The sequence below is a fragment of the Aethalodelphis obliquidens genome, unplaced genomic scaffold, assembly GCF_003676395.1.
Source record: "Aethalodelphis obliquidens isolate GAN/ISIS:26980383/991018 unplaced genomic scaffold, ASM367639v1 scaffold15, whole genome shotgun sequence".
NCBI lineage: Eukaryota > Metazoa > Chordata > Mammalia > Artiodactyla > Delphinidae > Aethalodelphis > Aethalodelphis obliquidens.
The window spans coordinates 9,800,183-9,821,352 of record NW_020837959.1 but is presented as its reverse complement, the minus strand read 5'-3'; the positions used below and the strand labels follow the sequence as shown (position 1 = coordinate 9,821,352).

Here is a 21,170-nt window from a genome sequence, read left to right as displayed (position 1 = left end):
GCAGTGGTTGAGAGTCCGCCTGCCGATGCAGGGCACATGGGTTCGTGCCCTGGTCCGGGAGGATCCCACATGCCTCGGAGCGGCTGGGCCCGTGAGCCATGGCCGCTGAGCCTGCGCGTCCGGAGCCTGTGCTCCGCAACGGGAGAGGCCACAGCAGTGAGAGGCCCATGTACCGCAAAAAAAAAAAAAAAAAAAATCAAATGTTGCTGAGGATAAGGAAAAACAAGAACGCTCATGTACTGCTAGTAGGGGTGTAAACAGTAGTGGTGTGAATTGGTACAACCACTCTGTAAGTGGTTTGGCAATATTTATAACATTAAAACTAAAGGTGTGAATACTCAGTGGCCCCCCAGATGCCATCTTTAGATGTATATTCAACAGAAATTTGTACATATGTTCACTGAAAGATGTCCACAGCAGCCCTATTCATAAAATCCCCTAGGCTTGAAACAACTCAAATGCCCTCAGAAGTGGAATAGATAACACATTGTAGCACATTTGCACAATGGAAATTTACAGGATTGAGGATGGATGAACTACAGCTACACACAAGGGCATGGATAAACATATGACCACAAGGTTTGGTGAAAGAAGACACACTCAAAAGACTACATACTGTATATTTCCATTTATAGAAACCTTGCAAACCAGCAAAACCAATGTGAGGTTTCAGAAGTCAGAAGAGCAGTTAACTTTTGCGGGGAGGGGGCAGTAGGTGATAGAGCACATGGGTAGGAAGTCCAGAGTTTTGGGAATAGTTCTGTTTCTTGGTCTGGGTGCTGGTACATAGTGGCTGTGTGTGCAGTCTGTACACATTCAGTATTCACTGAGCTTTTCAGTTATGACTTATCCATTTCCCTGTATGTATATTCTTCAATAGGCATTTTAAAAGGCAATAAAATTTAGTAGGTAATGAAGTGATACAACATTCTGATGGTGTGACCTAAGAACATTTTAAAAAACTATATATTGGTGTTTGAGAAAGCAATTTTGTAGAGAAGAGAGCTATGAGTTTCTGTTGGTGGAAAGAGGGAGGAGATACGAAGTTTTTTGTCTAGCTCAAGATGTTTGGCAGTAGACAGAATAAAAAAGAGCAACTTCAGCATAACTGGGTCAGAGAAAGATTTTTATTTCATTCACTTTTTTCCTTTTGGTTAAAGGTAAGGAATAACTCAAGAGTAGAAATATATTATACAGGAAGAAAAAAGCAGTTTTCCTCCTATCCTTCTAAGTTCTCATTGGGGGACCCTGTAATGATAGATTAACAAGAGAAAAACAGAAGATTTTAAACATGTTTATCTCATATATACATGGGAGATACTCAGGGAAATGAGTATGGCTCAAAGGGATGGCTTAGAATTCAGGCTTAACCATCTTCAGCCAAATCAAAGGAAGAAGATCCTGGTGGTCGGTCGCTGGTTAAGGGGAGGTGACAGTAAACAGGATAAGGTTAGTTATGTAGATTTAAGTGAAATTCTTCTCTGTTGATAAGATTTTCTTGTGATTTAGAATCATCCTTTTCTTCCTGGTACAAACAGGGAGACACTTTGCAAATGGAGATATCCTTTATAAATGTAAATTTCTCTTACAAAAGGTACTTATGCTGTTTTCAGAGCTTCTCCTGTGTCTTGTTTCTCAAAATAATCTTTGTGCCAAAGAGGCATATTTGAGGTGGCACATGGTGGTCTACCTACCGTATCAAGGAGGGAGAAATCTGAAGTACAGATGAGGATGGAACCAAGTCCCAGAGACAGTGTGAGGATGGGATCAGGGGCAAAGGTAGAAAGTGTGGGTCTTAACAAGAGAATCAAGTTCTCTTCCTTAGAAATAGGAGGGGCAGGGAAATAGGATATTGAGGCTCTAGGAGGTACCTAAGTTCAGTCTAGAAGATAAAGTGTGGGAGGTGGGTGTGGACATGGGTCTTGATAAGAGTGAAAAATTAGCAGTAACATCAGCAGGGAATGAATATACTTGTGAGACAAGAGAGGGATAAAAGTTCTGCATCAACTTGTAGGGGACCCCATTGGCATGCTACCGTGGTCTTATGGTGCAGTGCTTTGGAGTTCAGGGTGAATGGAGAGAAAGTGGTCAAAGACCTGCCCAGACAATGTTGGACATAAGTCAAGATCTAAAAGGTGAGCAATTCCAGAGGGTTGTGAATGTCCATTACAAAATAGCTCTGCACGTTCTCCAGAGCTATTTGGCAGGAATTAGTTGAAGTAGCATGGGGCAATGTAAAATTGGAGACTAGAGAGGGTCCAGGGGGCTAGGGGTTGGGGTTAACAGGTGGTGAGTTTGTGGTCCATGCACAGAATGGGGGAGACACAAAACCAAGTTTTCTGTGGCCCCAGCACAGATTTCAGGTCCTTCCTAATTTTCAACTCTCTCATTCTCCTGCTCCAGAGCATTTTATTGTGACTGTAATTACTCTACATAAAGCTCCTTAAGAAATGAAAGCTTCAGTGGTTAAGTGGTTAAGAATGCGCCTGTGGTTAAGTGGTTAAGAATCCGCCTGTCAACTCAGGGCACACGGATTCGAGCCCTGGTCCGGGAAGATCCCACATGCCACAGAGCAACCAAGCCTGTGCGCCACAACTACTGAGCCTGTGCTCTAGAACCTGTGAGCCACAACTACTGAGCCTGCATGCCACAACTACTGAAGCCCACACGTCTAGAGCCTGTGCTCTGCAACAAGAGAAGCCATCCTGATGAGAAGCCCTCGCACCACAATGAAGAGTAACCCCCACTCACTGCAGCTAGAGAAAGCTCGCACACGGCAATGAAGACCCAACGCAGACATACATACATACATACATACATACATACATACATACATACATACATACATACATAAATAAATAAATAAAGCTATTAAAAAAAAACATGAAAGCTTGGGGGTAAACTTTTTTTTTTTTTTTAAAGAAGAGACGAGTCCCTCATGAGGCCGCCATATAGCAGTGGTCCTTATGGTTACATAAATATGGCTTCACATCTAGAGATGCCATCAAGCCCCAGAAGCCCATGACATTTGGTCCAACAATCTAATGCAAAAAAAAAAAGGGGGAGGGGTCTTAAAAAGATTGATGAATCCAGGTGAAAGATCCCTGTGCCCCTGGAGAGCTACAGCCAGAATGGTTTTCTTTACCCAGAAGCCAGGTCCCTCATTTCTAAATATACTGTCAGATATGTTCTTTTCATTTTTTAAAAGTAAACTTGGAAACATCATTTTACTAATGGAACTGTAGAATCAAGGCTCATTTTAGCTCTTAGGTTATTAGCCCTGACCAACATTTCCACAGAGCTAGGTTTTTATCTACACATAACCCTTCTGTCACCATCATCATCATCTGTTGCTTCTACCCCAATTTCTCATATTACACACTTTCAGCATCATTACCACAAAGTGAAGAATTTCAGGCAGAATCATCTGTGAAAATATCAGAGGTAAAAATAAGCCATTATAGGCTGTTGATGTCACCCTGAGGCCTTGTTTGCTACTTTTATGCTCATTTTACTGCACTTAACCCACTAGAAAAGGAACTGGACTGTAATCAACAGCAATTTCTCAGCGCTAAGGGAGGGGAGAAGAGGCACTAGTAATACAGGTGGTGAATAATAAGAGAGAAACAGAGGAAAGAGACAACATAGGCCTACTTGCTTTTTAGGTATTATAAATATTATAAACATCTGCTGTAATAACTTTGCAGTTCAACTGGAGTGGTCTGTGGTCTGGGACCGGGGAGGTAGGGAAGCGAGATTGCCTAGGGACAGTGTGCATTGTGATCACTGGCAGAGGCAGTGGGAGCTGTACAACAAGCAGAAAGTTGATGGCTGATTTGCAGCCAGCGACAATGGGAAACAGGTGGCTGTTTGTGAGCCAGGTTCATACGTCACGTCCCATTTTTTCATTTAAAAAAATTGCCAGACTACTTTTATTCTATAACTGATTTTTCAATGAATCACCTGAAAGTAGACCTTACTTTTTGGTCAACTCCAGGGGAAATTCGAATGCAGTATGGCTCCCAACTTTTACTCCTGTAGAAATGGACATGAAGCTTGGCATGTACCAGTCTGATGAAGGAACCCCATCTTGACTGTCCTTGAAGGTTGCCCATGCGACAGGCTGGGAGACAGGCTGTGGCTGTCTGTGGACAGCACACAGCATTCTTTGCATCTTGACGTCGCATTTCCGTAGGAAGTCATAGATCATTTTGCTAGACTCAGCAGATAAGTCTAATAAATCAAGATCTGCTTTAGAACCAAAATCTCAATTACTTTTTTCATCAGATGTGCTCAGGATGTACATATATAAATGGGAAAAAAGGCAGACACAGAATGTCAAGCCAAAAAAAAAAAAACAAACCTGTTTTTTTGTATTTTAACAGTAGCTCAAAAAAATCAGCTTTATAGGACCTTCTGGTTTTAATGGCTCTGAATGTGAGGCAAATCTAAGCATTGCCACAGTTTTCCCCTTTCTAAAATGTCATTTTCTCCCTCGCCTTTAACTGTCATGTGTGGTGTCATGTTGACCCATGACACACCCTTCACCCATGAAAGCTCATACTCCAGAGTCACAGTTTCTTAATATTTGTTTGGTTAAGTGCCACCTTCCAAGACCCAGTTATTACGGCAGCCAATTAACTAGTTCACTGGCTCATGAAAGCTGTACTGCTTCTAGAAGCAATACAATTAAAGCACATTTTTTAAAAGGCAGAGAGAATTGGCAGGACTTTCTGTTGTTGCTGTCATCATTGCTAGCTGTCCTTCATGTTTGAGAAGCCTGAGCTGCTGAGTTGACTGTATCCTTTGATGTATGAAGAATCCAGTTGAGAGCTTAACCTGTGCACATTTTCCAGAAACTAAGCCAGGTGTTTGGATAAGGGAGTGGTATTTGCAAGGAGGTCTTCACAGAAGTGATGTTTTGCGCTAATAAATGAGGCAGAAACTGGGTAGCTCTTAACCAAACCCACTTCTCTTCCTCCTGAGCGCAGTGTTAGATCACATTTTCCAGCCTTCCTTGCGGTGAGATGTGTCCACATGATTGAGATCAAGCTGATAGAATGTGCTGGAAATCACATTCAGACCTCTATGCCTGGCTCCACAGTCTTTCTCTTCTGGCTTGATGCAGAGAGATGTGGTAACACTGAGAACCTGGTGTTGAAAATGATGGAGCCCTAAGGTCCCTGAATCACCTCTTGGTGGGGAAATGCCCACTGGTTGGGAGTAGGCTTTATTGATAAAAATAAACATGTGTTCTCTGAAGCCGTGAGACTTAGGGTTTTATCTGTTACATCCTTAGTTAGTTCTTCCTTAACTAAAACGCTAAACCAGCATATACCTAAATTTAATGCGTACTGACATCTTGGCTCACCACGGCAAGCAATTATAGATTCACCTTTGTTAAAACAAATAAAGGATTATGCATTTGCAGTAGTTATCTATTCCCAATCCTTGTAAAGACAAGAGTTTCTTTTTTTTTTTTTTTTTTGTGGTACGTGGGCCTCTCACTGTCGTGGCCTCTCCTGTTGCAGAACACAGGCTCCGGATGCACAGGCTCAGCGGCCATGGCTCATGGGCCCAGCCGCTCTGCGGCATGTGGGATCCTCCCGGACCGGGGCACGAACCCGCGTCTCCTGCATTGGCAGGCGGACTCTCAACCACTGAGCCACCAGGGAAGCCCAAGACAAGGGTTTCTTAAAGGTCAGTTAGTATTAGTGATCAGAAGGCCTCCATGGGCAAAGCATTCTTGAAGGCGTTGTGTAGAGACGATGGTCGTAGACTAAATATGATACTAAAGGAATACAGGAAAACAAGGATAAATGAATAAAGTACGTAGACTGTGGAGGTTAATGTTCAGAACTCAAGCAGTTGTTACAAGACGGGGTGGGGAATTTTGAGACTTGCCAAAGACACACTGAGAGCCAGGAGCTAAATTGAGATGAGGAACCAGTACTTGAACTCATGGAGCTGAATTGATTTAGGTTTCCTTCTGAGGCTGCCTCAGGCCCGGGGGACACAGAGACGTGGGTTGTGGTTACAGGCAAAGTGACAGTGCTTTTCACCAAATCCAGGAGGTCCTCTGAGCTCTTGCTAGAGATCTTTTTATTAGGCTTCCTAAATAGACCTTAGTCCTTTCAGGCTATTTTTGTGGAAATAAAAAAAGACCAGCCACATGAGAAAAACAGGCTATTTATTCAGAGCTTGTTATAGCAGGGAGGCAGCCACCATCACTTGCATTTGCAGAGAGTTGGCAGGCAGGGGAATGGGAGAGCTTCATAGCGGAGAAAAGGGAAGGCTCCACGTGTGCGCTGATTGTAGGCTGTTGGCTTGGGAAGCTGGAGGTGGGCTAAGTAGGAGGCAGTGCCCCTATGTGATTGGTTAGGGTGCCTATTTGTTTTCTCTGATTGGTGGGAAGGTGGAAGCAGGGGTGAACATTAGGAAAACTATGATTTATTAATCAAGACCTGGCCATTTGGGGCAGATTGTTGCAGAAGTTATTGTTGAGCTTCCTGGATTGTCACTAGGAATGGCAACCTGGCTTTTGCGAGTCTGACTGACAGCAGGCTGGCTTCCTGGGCTGTTTATTGTAGATAGGGGGTTGGCTTCCTCACAGGCTGCTGCAGGCTGTGGGTCAGAGTTCATTTGTATAAACGGTCTGCTTATTGTCCATTTTATATTCAGTCTCTCATTTGTTTATTTTTATGATTACTTTTTCTAAACAGACTACTTCCTTGAGGTGGTCGTCCTTCCTTCTACCATCATATTTAAAAGCCTCCCTCCCGGGGCTTCCCTGGTGGCGCAGTGGTTGAGAGCCCGCCTGCTAATGCAGGGGACACGGGTTCGAGCCCTGGTCTGGGAAGATCCCACATGCCGCGGAGCAACTAAACCCGTGAGCCACAACTACTGAGCCTGCACGTCTGGAGCCTGTGCTCCGCAACAAGAGAGGCCGCGATAGTGAGAGGCCCGTGCACCGCGAAGAAGAGTGGCCCCTGCTTGCCACAACTAGAGAAAGCCCTCACACAGAAACGAAGACCCAACACAGCCAAAAATAAAATAAATAAATAAATAAAAAGCCAAGCATTAAAAAAAAAAAGCCTCCCTCCCTCCTGACCATAATTCTGTCCCTGAGAATGGGTACCCTCCCTCAACGTCCTCCCTACCTGGAAGCTAAGACCCTCTGTCCTGGGGCATCTCTCCCATTGAGACTTGGGGGTAAAATTTATCTCTACAGTTTGGTTCCCTCGAAAGTCTTAATATCATCAGTCCTCAAAATCTTTTTCCTGTTTCTGTTTCTCTGGGGGCCATGGCCTCCTCAGGCAAGCTGGTCCATTGGTGGCTGCCCCCCGTGACCTGCTCCTGGGTGGCCAGGAAGGATAGTTCTCTCATACTGTTGCATTTAAAAAAAAAGATGAATTAAGATAAAAAGCCCTGCCAACAGTTGAGAATAACTATTGGGTATGTATACATTTGTGCATATTTTTCTTTTTGAGCCTATTGGTTTATCCTGCTTTTAAATCAGACATGAATCTGGCCAAAAGAAGAAAATGAAATACTTTACATTTCCTCCTTGTGCTCCTCTTTCAGCTGTTCAAGGCTAATGACAGAAACCACCCCCTGCCAACCTCAGTATTCTGTGCGTTTAAAAGACCCTCAAGTATTAGCTCTTTGGAAGCCCAGTGTTTTAAACTTGTAAAATAGGCAGGCAGGGCATAATGCCATGATTCCAACTCCCTGGGACTCATTTCAGGAGTTTGATTAACTCTGGTTTGGCTCAGCAAAGGGAAGCCGAAGTGTCTCCTTAAGTGAAGAGGTAGGGGGCATTCAAATGAGGGCTGTTGTCTGCCAAGATCAGAGCAGCGTTGCACATTTTAAAGAGTCTAATCGCAAGACCTCAGACGGTCGTAGCACCAACCTGAAGCCTGTTTGGTCAGAAGTGGCCACTTGAGCAGTCTTAGGGCTCGGCGAGGGATTCTTTGTTTCAGAAAGTGCTTCCCACAGGGAGGAGGGAATGTGAAGTGAGGGAGCCCTCTCTTGGAGGAGGAAAGCTAAGGAGGAAAGTTTGGAGCCTGGGAAAGACCGAGACTGGGGAAGAAGGGGTAAGCTAAGGACTCTCAGGTCACCTTTATTGGCAGGTAGGTACTCAGGAGAACGCCAGTCTGCATTTCTGAATTCAGCTCACGGGAAAACCAACAACTGTTCTTAAGACAAAAGGTAAAGGGTATACTACCTGCAAGGAAAACTTTCCCCAGAGTATCTGGATTATAGGTGACAGGGTTAGAAATGTTCTCTGCTCATTTGTTTGGCTGAGATAAGAATTCTAAAGGTGGGAGAGGAGTGGGTGGAGGGGGTTATATAGGGTGCTGGGAGCAGGCACGACCTTCTGCTTAGGGATATAGGGAGCACCATTTGAGTGTATTCCATTACGGTCCCGAGTCCATTTTCTTGGCTTTTCACAACAAGACTGACAGCAGAGATGATCCAAGTGAAGATAATCCGTGAATGTTTTGAATACTAATTTTGATGGGTGTGGTAAGCAGTTTGTGACAGGGCTTCCAATGGGCCCCTCTCATACAGGAAATATGAGTAATAAATGTTGTTTCTGCAGCAAGAGATAACACACTGAAGTATTATTATTCCACTGCACCAACCTCCTTCTCCTCGACTGTATACATCCACTTGGCTGCCAAGTTCTGTAGGGATTTATCTTTCTTTAAAGTTTTCACCTCTACCCTCCTCCCTAGTCTTCCAGCCACTGCCTATTCCAAGGAAAGAGTTAAAGTTCTTGGAAAATTTTAGGAAAATAGAGCCCTGACATCTGCAGAATGTCCACCAGCCAAGTGGTGGTTCTTCCAGTATATCAAGTCTCCTTTAGCTGTGTGCCAGTTAGATAGCCTTTGCCTGCAAATGACATAAAAATATGAAAAAATAGTGAATTACATAAGTAAAGGGTTTAGTTTTCTTATACAACAAAAAGTCTGGAGTTAGGTGTCCAGGATGTTATCCAAGGAGGGATTGGCAAACTTTGTAAAAGACCAGAACGTAAGTATTTTAGGCTTTGTGGGTCATACAGACTGTCGCAACCACTCAACTCTGCCCTTGTAATGCAAAAGCAGCCAGAGACAATATACAAATATAGACAAGTGAATAGCAGCCATAGACAATTGTAAAGAAATGAGCATGGCAGTTTACCAATAACACTTTATTTATGGACAATGAAATTTTAATTTCATATAATTTTATGTGCTATGACATATTATGCTTCTTTTGATTTCCTCCCAACCATTTAAAAATTATAAAAATAAAAAGTGGTAAAAACCATTCTTGTAGGCTGAATAAAAACAGGCAGCAAGTTGGATTTGCTGACCTTCATATTAGCCTCCTTCTGCCTTCCTACAGTCACATTGTAGTGTATGGTTTGGTCTTCATGGATGCATCATGACTGCTGCTGTTCCAGTCATTGTGTCTGCATTCCAGGGAAAAAGAAAAAGGAAGAGGAAGGAAGAAGGAGTAGCTTCTAGATCAGGTCATCAAAAATCTTCCACAGCTCCCCCAGCTTATGTCTCAATGGGCAGAACTGTGTCATCTTTTTTAGCTGCAAACACTGCAAAGTTGATAAAATTTGGGGTTCTGTTAGTAAGAAAGAAGAGAAAGAAAGGGTATTAGGATGGAAAACAGTGTCACAGAGCCGAGTTCCTGCTTTACCCTCTTGTATGTGATCAAGAGGCAATATCCAAATGCATATTGTCTACAATAGCGTAGATCTCCTGAAACCTGATTATGCAAAATATTACATAATTTTCCAGTGGTAATTCATGTTATATTGGTGATGTCCAGAAATTTTGGTGAGCAAGCATTTCAGAAATTTGACTAGTGATTTTTATTATTGCCGAGTAAGTTTTCAATGTATGGATCTATCACCAGGATCCAGTTTATGTGGGAACCTTTAAAGTACAAAAGCAGCACTAGCTAGTATGTGCAGAGTGATTCTTACCCTGGACAGCTTGTTTTGGCTAATTTTACCTAGGTAGCAACTAAATTGCTGGCTGCAATAGTTTGTAGTTTCCTATTTTGAGTCCTGAAGTTTAACAGGTTCTGTTGAAGTGAATTGCAAATTGGGAATTGAGATAATTCTTTTTTGTTGTTCATTTTTGTGCAGGTTCCACAGAAGTACCTGCTTTGGAGGTACTGACTTGGGAGATACCGACTAACACCACAGGAGAGGGGGCAGTTAGCCTTGCCCTTGCCCTAGAGAGAAATCACAGGGTCTCTCTGCCCATCGACATTGTCCGTATATGAACAGACCACCACATTCTATGGCCCTACAACCATGACACTTTCTAGAATGGAGAGACCTTAGGTAGCATATTGAAAGAGATGGCCTTGGCACATTTATTAGGATACAGACATTTAAAACCAAAATCTATGAATAAAATAGCATGACAAACGTGGTCAATCACTGCAACGCAATTGTTAAGTTCTGGGCCTTTGACTAGCTGTGGTACTTCAAACAAGTCACTAATTTCTCTCCATCTCAGTTTCCGCTTCTCAAAACCCAGTCTCATCTTGCTTTAAAATGATATAAAAGAATGTGTAAGAGCATAGGCTTTGGCACTGGACAGACTTGGGTTTAAGTTTTGGCTCTGCTGCTTTTGATCTGGGTGAGGTTGGACAAGTGACTTGATCCCCAGGAGCCTGAAATCCTCCTACTGTAAAATAGGACTGAAATAATCTATTTCCACCTTGTTTTCAGGATAAAATGAGGAAATATATGTAACGCGCTTAGCATAGTACTTGACATCTAGTAAATACTCAAAAATTTATTTATTATGATTCTTTTTGTAGAGTCATTGATTGTTTTACTTACTATGTGTTAAGTTCCTTTGCATAATATACTCTGTACATAAAACCGTATCTAGGGCTTCCCTGGTGGCGCGGTGGTTGAGAGTCCACCTGCCGATGCAGGGGACACGGGTTCGGGCCCCGGTCCGGGAAGATCCCACATGCTGCGGAGCGGCTGGGCCCGTGAGCCATGGCCGCTGGGCCTGCGCGTCTGGAGCCTGTGCTCCGCAACGGGAGAGGCCACAACAGTGAGAGGCCCGCGTACCGCAAAAAAACAAAACAAAAAACTGTATCTAAGTCTCCACTCTAAGTGAGAGCTCACTTCTTCATGAGACAAGCCCAGTCAGCCTGGTGTTATATTTTGGAATTATCTTTCCAAAGAATAGCTGACACTCATTGAGTGCTTACAATGAACCAGGTGCTGATTTAAGAACTTTGTATGTATTATTTCATTAAATCCTCACAATAATCACACAAAGAAAGGAGTATTATTGTTCCAATGTTAGGAATAAGGAACAGAGGCACAGTGAGTTCATCCTGTCTGAAGTCATTTAACAGGTAAGTGGTGGAATGGGAATTGGAAACTTTTAGGCCAGCGGTTCTCAAGTGGGGGGATGATCCCTAACCCCACCCTCCCCAGGGAACATTGGGTCACATTTTCAGTTGTCACACTGGGGGAGGATGCTACTGGTACCTAGTGGGTGGAGGCCAGGTGTGCTGCTAACAAGAATTTATCCAGCACAAATGTCAATAGTGCCAAGGTTGAGAAACCTTTCCTAAGCTCATGTTCTCAACTATTTCTTTTTCCAGTTTCCAGATATTTTCTACAGTTAAGACAAATATAATTTAAGATAACATGATAACTCTATGGGTTTCCCTCAGGTCTTGCATGCCATTCTGAAAAACGTTAGGAATAATTAAGTAATCTGAGAATTGATTGCTATTTAGTTTTTCAAAGAAGTTAATTGTGCAATGAACGTTTTAAAAAATCCAGACGTAAGATAGTACCAGAAAAAAACAAAAAAGTTTCCTCCTTTGATTCAGAAATAGCAAGTTTCTGGGAGTGCATGGTGAACCTGAAAGGGAATGCTTAAGTGATGCTTCAGTGAAAAGTGCAAAACACTTGTGGAGGTGGCCTCTGCAGGTGATGCCAGTGCCACGAAAGAGCAAAGACACGAAGCAGGTGCTTGCCTGCTTTCTCCCAAAGCCCGAAGAACTAGGTGACATAAAACAGAATTAGCAACAGCCCTGGAAAACAAAACAAAACACCTCTGAGGCAGAGGTAAGACCAGAAGAGCATCCTTAAATTTCCTTGGCTGGGAAGTATGCTTATTCATCCATCCACCATCCATCTGTTTACTTTTCTGGGATCTGGGAGACAGCCATGAAGGAGAGAAATGAGGTCCTGACCTCATGGGGCTTATGCTTTTGGATGAGACGGAAAATAAACAAATGAACAAAAAATATGTAATTTGATATCTGATGGTGGCAGTGCTAGGAAGAGAAATAGAGCAGGGGCAGGTGTCACAGAATGCAAGGCTGCTATGGTTCAGGTAGGGTCTTGGGGAAGACCTTTCTGCGAAGATGGCATTGGAGTAGAAACCCAAATAAAGTGAGGGGATGAGCCACACAAAGGCATAGGGGCAGCTGTTCCAGAAAGCGATGTGGTCTGCAGACGGGAAAGGCTGGCTTTTTTTCCCCTCCCGGCAGAGCAAGAAGCCCTGTGTGGCAAAGCGGGGTGAGCACTGAAGAGGAGGCGACACGAGAGGGGCCTGCAGGCTGTGGGGAGAGCTGTTCCCCCTGCCCCACGTAGAAAGGGATGGAGGGCAGTGAGCAGGGAAGCAATGTGGATGAACGTGTAATGCTCTAAGGGGTCTCGTTGGCTGCCCCGCGGAGAGCTCGCTGGAGGGGTAGTAGTGGAAGCACCATAAGGGGCCTGTTCAGTTAGAGTTATTATGGTGGATTCTTCTCCTTTTGTCATTAGAGGGAAAAAGCATGAAGAAGATGGATTTCAGAGCCCCTCAACCTTGGATCTGAATCATGGCTTTGTCATTTGCTGGTTGTGCCACCTTTCTGCCATCTCTGAGATGTATTTCCTTCACAAAATGAGGACACGAATAGTTGTCTCACATGACTATTCTACGCATTAACTGAGAAATATATGTCGAGCACCTACCACGGTTCCTAGCATTAAATGTCATAGGCATTAATCAATGTTCATTCCATGGCTGCAAAGGACTGAATGTTTGTGTTCCCTCAAAATTCCTATGTTGATGGAAGCAACCTAAATGTCCATCGACAGAGGAATGGATAAAGATGATATGGTACATGTATACAATGGGATATTACTCAGCCATAAAAGAGAATGAAATAATGACATTTGCAGCAACATGGATGGACCTAGAGATTGTCATACTGAGTGAAGTAAGTCAGAGAAAGTCAAATATCATATGATATTGCTTATATGTGGAATCTAAAAAAATGGTACAGGGACTTCCCTGGTGGTGCAGTGGTTTAGAATCCACCTGCCAATGCAGGGGACACGGGTTCAATCCCTGGTCCAGGAAGATCTCACGTGCCGTGGAGCAACTAAGTGTATGCGTCACAACTACTGAGCCTGCGCTCTGGAGCCCATGAGCCACAGCTACTGAGCCCATGTGTTGCAACTACGGAAGCCCATGTGCCTAGACCCCGTGCTCCACAATAAGAGAAGGCACCTCAATGAGAAACCCGTGCACTGCAATGAAGAGTAGCCCCTGCTCGCCACAACTCGAGAGAGCCCACTCGCAGCAACGAAGACCCAATGCAGCCAAAAAAACAAACAAAAAAAAACCCGGTACAAATGAACTTATTTACAAAACAGAAATAGACTCACAGATGTAGAAAACAAACTTATGGTTACTGGGGGGAAAACGGGGCGCGGGGAGTTAGGGATAAACTGGGAGATCTGGATTGACATATATGTACTACTATATATAAAATAGATTACTAATAAGGACCTACTGTATAGCACAGGGAACTCTTCTCAGTACTCTGTAATGGCCTAGATGGGAAAAGAATCTAAAAAAAGAGTGAATATATGTATATGTATAACTGATTCACTTTGCTGTACACCTGAAACTAACACAACATTGTAAATCAACTAAACTCCAATCAAAATTTTTAAAAAATTTCTATGTTGAAATCCCAACTCCCAAGATGATGGTGTTCGGAGGTACGGCCTCTGAGGGGTGATGTCATGATGGTGCGGCCCTCAGGATTGGGATTAGTGTCTTGCACGAGAGCTCTCTTGTCTCCCTTCTGCCATGTGAGGACAGAGGGGGAAAACATCTGTCTCTGAACCAGGAAGCAGTTCCTCACCAGACACCGAATCTGCCTTGATCTTGGACTTCCCAGCCTCCAGGAATTGTGGGAAATAAATGTTTGCTGTTTAAGCCACCCACGCTATGGTCTTTTTGTTATAGCAGCCCAAATGGACGAAGGCAGTCATTTTGATCAGAGAGGACATTTCCAACCACCGTGTCCAAAATGGTAATATCCCCCCAACACCAGGCACCCCAAAGCTCCTCACTCTTTTTCTCACTCAGCCCCATCAGGAATGGGGGCGCTATGAAGGCAATGACGTGGTTTCTTGGTCACTGCTAATCCTACCCCCTAGAGTGGTGTTTGACTTAAATACTTACATCTCAACTGGTATCTGATGAACAAACAATTTTGAAAATGAATGCCTTTGTTTGAGGGTTTATTAAAATTAGGGCCTTAGATTTGAGTGCTTGGCAGTACCAAATGTTGACCACAAGGAAAGCTTCAACTACCATCCAGTTAGTGGTCAGGGTTGACTTGGCTTCTGTGCATGATTCAGCAAGCGGCTTTCTTACTTATTCATTACCCTAATGATATCCTTCCCAAAACTGGATGGCCCAGCGGGGTGGATTATCTTGCCTGTAGATGATTCTTCAAACTAGAACAGACAAGAAGATTTGCTCTCTTTTTAGAATCTCTGAAAATGTTTTGGAAAGATATTTGTGGATGAGAAAAAAAATCCCTCCATACTTCACTGTCTGCTATATGAACTTGGGCTCAGAAATTGATAATCAGAAGCAATTCCTGCTAATCATCCTGACAAGAGGAAGTTTAGGAACAGACATATAGGAATATAATGGAAGTGAGATTCTTATAGGACTTTATAATTTAAAGTCTCCCAGGATTCCCCAATTCTCTGATAGTGATAGAAAGTAATATTTTTTGGAGTGAATTGACAAATAAAATGACATTGGCCCGAGTAAAAATAGTATATTAATGACCCTGAAGGACTGAGGTTATTACATGGTTAATGATGCTCTTTTTTCCTCTTATTTTTTTTGATAGGTCAGCTTTGCCATTAGCAACTGGAACAAGAGTTAAAATGCATGTGGCATTTCTAAAATGCCATTTCTTGCTGAAAGGTTAGCACCATAATGAAGTTTCAGGGAAAATACGAGGCCATCTTTTCTGTTTTCTTGTAAGTATGTATAGTCCATAGGCTGTTGTCAGCCAGGCTGAAGATTATTTGATTGCAAGCTAGTGAAAGCTTGGTTTCTCAACATTCAGTGACCTGATACCATGAATGGTTAGGGTGTTGGAAGGATGAATTATGCATTCTGACTGTAGGGGGCCTCAGACGTAAGATATATGTAGAGATGTTTCGTGGTAACTGAAATAATTCCCTTTAAATTTCAAATAATATGTCAAAATATCATGTTATAAAGTCCAACATCCTAGTTATATGATTAAAAGTAAAGTCATTTGCATGAGAATATTTTTTCATGGAATAAGGTAAAGTCCTTTAAAATGTTTCTTTTGACTATGAAGAATTCATTATAGAAACTATGTTTACCTAAAACTGGAAGAGGATGAAACTGGATTTGAAGCATCACAAAGTGATTGATGGGCCCAGCCACCTGTCCTACCTGGATCAAAGTCCAAGGTAATTTCTATTTTACTTTAATAGCACGCCTTCACCAAAGGTTATTATAAAGGATCAAAGAAGAGTAAGATGTATAGAATTTATGAAGCACTGTGCAATGCAGTCATGACGGGTGGCATATGAAACATTAACTAAAGAAGCGTAAATGTTTAGCACTTTTTCTTTGACAAAGTGTTTCACATCTATTAGCATATTGAATGCTCAAATCTGACATTTATTTCCTGCCTGTTTTACAGGTGCTCAGGGAGATTTAGGGAGGTATTCCAAAACACATTGCTCTTAAGTGGCAGAGCCTGGAATCCCTGTGTTTTCTTCCTCCCATGTCATGCTGCTGATTTAAGTCTGACAAGGTCCTTGCTTTGCACCATAACATCAGCTGTTTAATACTAGGAATTGCAGATGTGCAAATGAAGAGGACAGAAAACACTCACATTACTGCAAAGAGGTTATAAAATCAGTGTTTTAAAATCACCTGGAAAGCCACTCTAGAGAATGAGTCCTGCCCCAAATGCTGAAAAAGCAATTTGGATCTAATCATGTGACATTTACCTGAACTACTTTCTAGAATGAAGTGGGCATATTTGACCTACATTTTAAAAATCCGTTATTTATAAAGGCAGCTGAAAAACAGGAGAGTACAAAAGGGCCTGCAGGGAAAAGCGGTGGTCCCTGCTCACAGTTTTCTCTGCATTCTCCTCCCTCCTTCACATCCTGACGTCGTGGGCGCTGCATTTACTTTGATATTGCCATGTTGCTGATAGTTACAATCGGGTTAAGTCTCTGGTGCTTTGGGTATAGATGATTAAAAACAATAAACTGTCATAGCTTCCTTACTGGTTTCTGCTTCCACTTTGCCCCTTTTAGTCTGTTACTGATGTTGCAGCCTGAACGATCTTGTTGAAATCACGTCACTCCTCTGGCCCCATTCCCTGCAGTGGCCGCCATTCCCTCAGGGTAAAAGCCAAAGTCCTTCTAAGGGCTTATAAAGCTCGACACACGGGCCTACCTCCCCCCTCAGCTCCCTCAACTCTCCTCTTGCACTTAAACCATGAAAATGTAGCTCTAGATGGGAAGATGCTTTGTTCGTTTTGTTTCCTATCTTGTTTACTGATCTAGCCCAGGTGCCTTGACAATGCCTGGCACATAGCAGATACTCAACAAACATATGTTGAATGAATAAGTACAACTTCCATTATTGTGATTATATAAACACTACTTATTGAGAACTGAGAATCAAGTAGCTTCTGATCACATTGCTTCCCTATGGTTCCAATGTCATGACCCCCATGCCACTTAAGAAAAAAGTGTACAAACTGATCCTTTGAACATTTCTTTCTTAGTCTCTTCCAAAGCAAACAAATTAAATAGAAGTAGCCCTGGTCCAAATATGAAGCAACTAAAAAGTGGTATGATTTTTAAGCAATTGTCCTTTTTTTCATAATATCTCCCTTCTTATTATTTGGATGTAATATATTCTCATATTAATTTTCATATTAATATCAATTTTCATATGCATCAGAAATTTGTGTAAGCTCAACTCCTTTTCCTCTGGGATTATTATTATTTTTTTAATTATGTGATTTTTTTTAACATCTTTATTGGGGTATAATTGCTTTACAATGGTGTGTTAGTTCCTGCTTTATAACAAAGTGAATCAGTTATACATATACATATGTTCCCATATCTCTTCCCTCTTGCATCTCCCTCCCTCCCACCCTCCCTATCCCACCCCTCCAGGCGGTCACAAAGCACCAAGCCGATATCCCTGTGCCATGCGGCTGCCTCCCACTAGCTATCTACCTTACGTTTGTTAGTGTGTATATGTCCATGACTCTCTCTCGCCCTGTCACAGCTCACCCTTCCCCATTTGTCATGGTGGTTTTCTGTCATGCTGCAGGCTTCCTTTAGCTTTCTGGTCATTCTTGCATTCTCAGTCGTATTCATATTGACCTTGTGGAAACACTGACTAGCACCCTGTTTTCCTGGTGGGGTTTGTCAATTGGCAGGGATGTTTTTTATGGTGGAGACCTAGTGATGAAATGAAGGGTTACCCTAACGCTGGAATGTGGTGGGCTTCGCTCCAGGATGACAAAACCCACATTAACTGTTTTGATTATCCCTTGATAGTTTTCTATTTCTTTAGGTGAAAACACTTGCTATTTTCTTTATGAGTGAATATCTGACTGCCAGACATTCTACATGGGATTGGGGTTTTTGACCATTACAGATACAGAACTTTAATTAATACCCCTGCCCCTTGCTGCTGTCCATCACAGCTGCCACCTGACTAGGGAGCTGCTCTCAGGGCCCCCAGAAAGGTTGGCTCCCTCCTCAGCTGCAGCCTCCTCTGTGCATATTTCTGTTTACTTTCTTCGAGAAATTTGTTCAGTCTCCTATTTTATGCTATCTACCTCTCCCATTGTTATTTATCTTGTGGGCTTATACTTTTAAAAATGGAACAATTGTTTTCTTAACATTTTAATAGAGCCTTGGGAGAAAGAGGACAGATGTCTACACTCAGAATGCCATTTTGAACGGAAGCATATTTAACCATGGAGTGGCTTTAAATCCTGCAGGTTGAGCCTGTTGTAATCAAGTATGGATTATGGCTATTTGATTAAAGAAAATGAAGGTTGATGCCATGGAAGCTTGCTTCTCTTTACTCTATTCCCGTCACATTCCACTTGGTTTGCATGAAGTACGTTCCTCCTGCGTCTAGGTTTCCTACACACCCAGAAAGCCTGCATCTGTCCCCACTTCCTTGTTAGTGTCTGGAGGATGGAGACTATATTTTATTCATTTTTAAGTCCTTATGCTTACCCCAGCTGCAAAGATTTCCAGGAAATAATTGTTGAATGAAACAGAGCAAAGTCTAAGTGACAGTCCAACACTTTTTTTCTTTTTATTCTTAACTTTTACTAATTACTGCTTCCCTAGACTTACTCAGAAGGCCCCATCCCAGATGTTTCAAGTTTTCATGTACATACTTCATGTACAAGTCATAAGCATCACCATTATCTAGCCACACTTACTAGCTTTGTCCTTCCATTGGTTTCCCTGGTAACCTCTCATTGTCTTTGCTGTCTTGTAGACCTCGTCTAAATACAGCTGAGTCAGCCCACCGGAATTGCCCCAAACACACTCCACTCACATTGTGCTTCCTACGTAGAGTTCATCTCTTAAGCACCGGGTGATATATTGTACGTATTCCTGCTCATCCTGCATCCATGGCCTTGTCTTGCTTAATGAATATTTTCCACCCTTTAACGCTGAACAATAAACCATGTGTGGAGGAGGGGATTTTTGAATTTTATACTCCTTGCTGATGTGTCAGATTTCCTTCCTGACGGTTTCACATTGCAAAAGGCATCAGATGTTTCATTTGACACCTGCATCCTCACTATCAGAGAAGAACTAGCAAGAAAAACAAGTCACAGAGCAGTGTCTCTATGTTGACACACAATTTTCCACAGTCCTGACAGTTTGTGGGTAAATCTCCCTCTGAAATTCTTTCCTGTCTCTACCAGCATTTTCCTCATTGACAAACCCTCCACACTTTTCTTGAGAGTCATTGTTCTTGCACTAATGTCTTATTTTTCAAACAGTGCCTTTCTTTAATTATGATATCATGTCTGTATTATAAGATGTCTTTAATTCAAACTATTTTCTTTTCTTTTTTAAAACTTTATTTATTTTTGGTTGCGTTGGGTCTTCACTGCTGTGCGTGGGCTTTCTTTAGTTGCCACAAACAGGGGCTACTCTTCGTTGTGGAGCACGGGCTCTAGGCATGCAGGCTTCAGTAGTTGCAACATGCGAGCTCAGTAGTTGTGGTGCGCAGGCACTAGGGCACACGGACTTCAGTAGCTGTGACTCACGGGCTCAGTAGCTGTGGCTCGAAGGCTCTAGAGAGCAGGCTCAGTAGTTTCGGCACACGGGCTTAGTTGCTCCACAACATGTGGGATCTTCCCGGACCAGGGATCAAACCTGTGTCCCCTGCATTGGCGGGTGGATTCTTAACCACTGCGCCACAAGGGAAGTCCCTCAAGCTGTTTTCTGACACAGTTTGTATAGGTTCCTATAGACCGTTCCATTTTGAACAGTATTGTGAAAGCTGTTGTGACAATCTTGTGGCATTATCTAGATGATCAGAGTAATAGCTACCTGCTTTTGGTATCTACAGTGTGCAAGACTCTTTATACACATCAGCCAGGTGTTCTGACCCCTTCCATCTACCATGTGGCAGTCAAATGTGAGCTCCTGTCCCACGGGATTGGGAAGTCACCCTCCCTCTGCTCCTCTGAGGATCCGCAGTACTAGTTCCCCTTCTGCTAGCTATCAATGTCCAACTAGTGGAGCTCCTGTCAAACTGTCGTTCCTGGCTGTCTCTAATCACCAGCAGCTTTCTCACGGCTGCATCCCCAGTGGAGGCTTGAGGATAGCGTAAGGAAATTAGAAATGGAAAAGGAAAAAATCTCTCAGCATCTGAAGTCCATACACTCTATTTCTATGTGCACTTTCTTCCATTAGCTTTATTTTCTGCCCTTTTGCTGGGGCCGCTCCTATTAAACAGACCCTTTTTCCTCAGGCTCCTCTCCCAGGAATACCTGAACACCCCAGACATGATCCTCACTGTCTTCTGTGAAGTGCCTATTTAAGACTTTTGCCTAAGTTTTTTATTAGTTCTCTGTCTTTTTCTTAGAAAGAGAGGGGTGAGTTACGGGGTTCCCTTATCTCCAATCTAAGACAATCAATCTTTATCCTGCAACTAATAAAAGAAATGTAGAGAAAATACGCCAAATATTCAAAGTCTCTGACTTCAGTTTGCAATGAACAGACTTGATGGGCATGAAGTAGCCTGTACCTTCGCTTTCTCCATTCTATACACACCTCAGGAGGCCTAGGTTACTCCTAATGTCAACTTCTGGGGAGTTAAGATATTATAGGAGTTTAGAGTTAATTGTACTGTGTTGTATAAAGTAAACTAATTTAATTGTTTTTCTTAAAACTGGTTTTTGGTTTCATAATACTGTTCAGGATCGACCTGTCTACAGGAACATATAAAAGGTCTACCAGAAAATAGGTTTGATTAAAGGTGTCTTATAGAAGTGATTTCCACTTCTATTTACTAACCCCCCCATGAAATCAACATGAATATCATTAGTCTGTAGTTGCCACTATCCACCTCCTTCATTTTAAGTATGGAAAGAAAGTTGTCATGCATTCTTTTTTTAAAAAATAGCTTTTTATTGAGGTATAGCATACATTAAGAAAAGTGTCCATGCTATACGGGCACAGTGTGATGAATTTTCATAAAGTGAACACATCTATATATTTACAGCTTATATGAAGAGGTAGAAGATTAGCA

The 21,170-nt window shown here is 42.5% G+C and overlaps 1 long non-coding RNA gene across 3 annotated transcripts in view; it reads left to right on the top strand.

Moving 5' to 3' along the window:
• Nucleotides 1-19,099, top strand: part of LOC113625387 (uncharacterized) — a 63,445-nt gene extending 44,346 nt beyond the window's left edge. For 2 of the 3 annotated variants that reach the window (XR_003434650.1, XR_003434649.1), the window contains 3 exons: nucleotides 15,208-15,340; nucleotides 15,691-15,805; nucleotides 18,897-19,099. This is a non-coding gene — a long non-coding RNA (uncharacterized LOC113625387). Of the gene's footprint in view, nucleotides 1-10,156; nucleotides 10,943-15,207; nucleotides 15,341-15,690; nucleotides 15,806-18,896 lie in introns of those variants that run through there. The other variant, XR_003434651.1, reaches the window with a different exon arrangement.
• Nucleotides 19,100-21,170: the final 2,071 nt, after the last annotated feature.